Source organism: Octopus bimaculoides, chromosome 4, assembly GCF_001194135.2.
Source record: "Octopus bimaculoides isolate UCB-OBI-ISO-001 chromosome 4, ASM119413v2, whole genome shotgun sequence".
Classification (NCBI taxonomy): domain Eukaryota; kingdom Metazoa; phylum Mollusca; class Cephalopoda; order Octopoda; family Octopodidae; genus Octopus; species Octopus bimaculoides.
In genome coordinates, this window is record NC_068984.1 from 41,110,845 (window position 1) to 41,113,873 (window position 3,029).

The following is a 3,029-nucleotide window of genomic DNA, read 5'->3' on the forward strand; positions in this document are numbered from 1 at the left end:
CCCCCACAATTTACTTCCTCCCCCAAATCCACAAACCTAACAACCCTAGCCGCCCCATCGTCTCCGCCTGCAACTGTCCCACCGAACTCATTTCTAGATATCTTGACCGTGTCCTTGCTCCCCCTCCATGCGCTTCGTTTGTTCAACCCTTTCTCCTTCCCTCCTGGCCCCTCTAAATTTCTCTTCACTCTCGACATCCAGAGCCTTTACACGGTGATCCCTCACTACGAGGGGCTGCGTGCACTCCAACATTTCCTTGACCTTCGACCCAACCCCCAACATCCACACTCGTTCGTCTGTTCGAACTTGTCCTCTCACTCAACTTCTTCTTGTTCGCTGGTGACAGTCCCAGCGGTGCTGCTTCCTAGGGCTAAATAGCAGTAGTATTATTCCCTTCATGGGACAGTCACATTAAGTTGACAACATACAACTACTTTATCGCATCACTATTGCATAAATCTCTCTGAGAGATTAAGAAATATATATATATATATATACTACGAGATTCTTTCAGTTTCCGTTTTACAAATCCACCTACAAGGTTTTGGTCGGGCCACTTGCCCAAAGTACCAGTTGTGAGACTGGACATCTTAATCACACAGCCATGCATGCGGGGTTCTGTGGACGATCAAGCTGGGAATGCCTTTCATCTTAAGGTAAGCTCAAATAAGATCAAGGAACTCCGCTATATAACATAATACGCAGCTGGTCGATCTGCTCAAAATTGCAACCAAATCGCTATGAGTTAGTCTGGCCACCTCATTTTTTTTTTCTTGTTCATCAACCACGAAAGAACTGATAAATCAACCGACTAAGAACAGCTACCAAACCTTTCTCAAGTTACACCCTACAGTCTTTTTTTAAAAAATAGCATATTATAATTCTAGAAGCATTGTTCTCGTGAAAATCAGTATGGTATTGAATTTTTGGTAATAATGTGTAGCAATGTACCGCAAAAGAAGCGAGGGGCTTCATATTTCAGTATTCGATAACCACAGCAAATCGAAAGGAACTGTCTTGTACAGTATGACTAGGAGAATATTCAATTTTCTCTCTCACCCTTTTTACCTAAAACAAAACATAATTATTTCAAATATCATTCATAAGAAAACAAATGACACGGTTATAATTGTGAATGATGTTCAATTTCAGCAAGAATTTGTTTGTTCGGCACCAGCGGATGATTTTTATGAATATATTTTTGATAAAATATCGTATAATAACTATTAGCCACAATGAGATATGGGCACTTCTCCCCATCACGTTTAACCTAACTTCATATATCCCAAACTGAAGTAAATATCTTCTCATTTATTTTCTCACAGCTAGAGAAAGTTAAGTAGAATATAAGGCATTTAATAGCTATTACCAGCCGGAGAAATTACCGAAGGTTGTTACAAAACTCTCTGCAAGTTACAGATTGGCTAAATCTCAGTAACGCGTGCACATAGAGACTCGACCCTTTCTATCAGTCGATCATCACCACTATTCTGCTTAGCTGGCTCTTGAGTAAATACGCCTTTGTCCCCTTCATAGTCTGAATCAACCTTCATCTTCATTGATTCCCGTTCTTGCTCAATGTTTTGAGAGTGTTCCAGTAACAATGATATCGCTGGAGCATACACACTCCTGTATCCTGACTGTGAGAGTATAATGTCGAAAGCTATTACTTCACACACTGTCGTATACCGCCTAAACCACATTACCAGGTGCAATTATTGACGAATTATAGCAAGCAAGGAACTGGCTGACAAATTGAAGTCTTGACAGTTCTTGTAGCTAGCGTTTTCTTGCGCACTGCAATGCCAAATGTACAAGCACAAACAAATCGTGGAGTGTAATTACGCTGGCTTCAATACTAGCATCACACTGTCACAATACTATGTAGCCAATCTCCAAGAAGAAATCCTATTTCTATGCATAAACAATAATATGAAGAATAGTACATCTCAAAACTGTCCAGGATTCATTAGTCGAACGGTATCGTATGTTTTTTGTAGTTTCCTGATAAGATTGAACTTCGTCACTGAAAATGCAGATGTTCGCCAGAACACTCCTATTTGAGTGGTAGATCCGGTATCATATAACATGCAGAAAATTTTGAGCTGGCTCGACTAGTATGACCATTAAAAATGAACACGAAAAATTACAATTTAATAACTTAGTTCAATGGCAGCCTTGTTCAGCAATCGGTGTGGCGAAGAGATTATGTTTTCAGATTGGCTGCAAAATTTCGATGTCAAATTTGTTTTCGACATCTATAAACGAAGTGATATAGGAGACCAAGACTTCACAAAGCCAGTCCTTGTCACAAAATGTTCGCATTCTTGGTGGTTGAAACTTAATGGATATACGGTTTTCTTATTTTGATAGAGTTGGCTAAAATATGATGCTATATGTTAAGAAAAACAGTTTTTGTAATAGCAACCAAAAAAAATGCCAGTTTGTCGATTCGACGGAAATTATGCGATCAATATTCAATTCAGTGAAATGAAGCAGTCAAAATATTTAATTTTTCCAATATTTTACCTTGTGGCCATATAATAAAATTGAACACATCTCTAATTTTAGAAGAAATTGTAATTTAATTTTCGTCTGGCTCAAACTTTTCTAATTCTACCGCCGACCGTGACAAAATTTTTCTTATTTTAGTAAATTACTAGCAGAAATACCCGGCTTTGCCCGGGTTAAAGAGAATAATGAAATCTAAAAACGCCGTCTAGTCTACGCAACCCTCAACTGTTAGTAGCTACGATACCATATTTCTACATTAATAACTCTCCAATCCATGCCAGCATGGAACATAGACATTAAGTGGAATGCCAGTCTCTCATCTAGGAGGGCCTTGAAATCAATGTTACCAACTGGGGACTATGTGTGTCGTAGTGATAATAAAAAGACCCAAAGGAGGTCTGCAACGAAATAATTTTACTGAACACTTTGCAAGTGAATCAGTGGAGGCAAAGATGCGTCTCATTTACTTGACAATTTATGCACCACATTGCAGAAATCACAATGAAAGTATATCT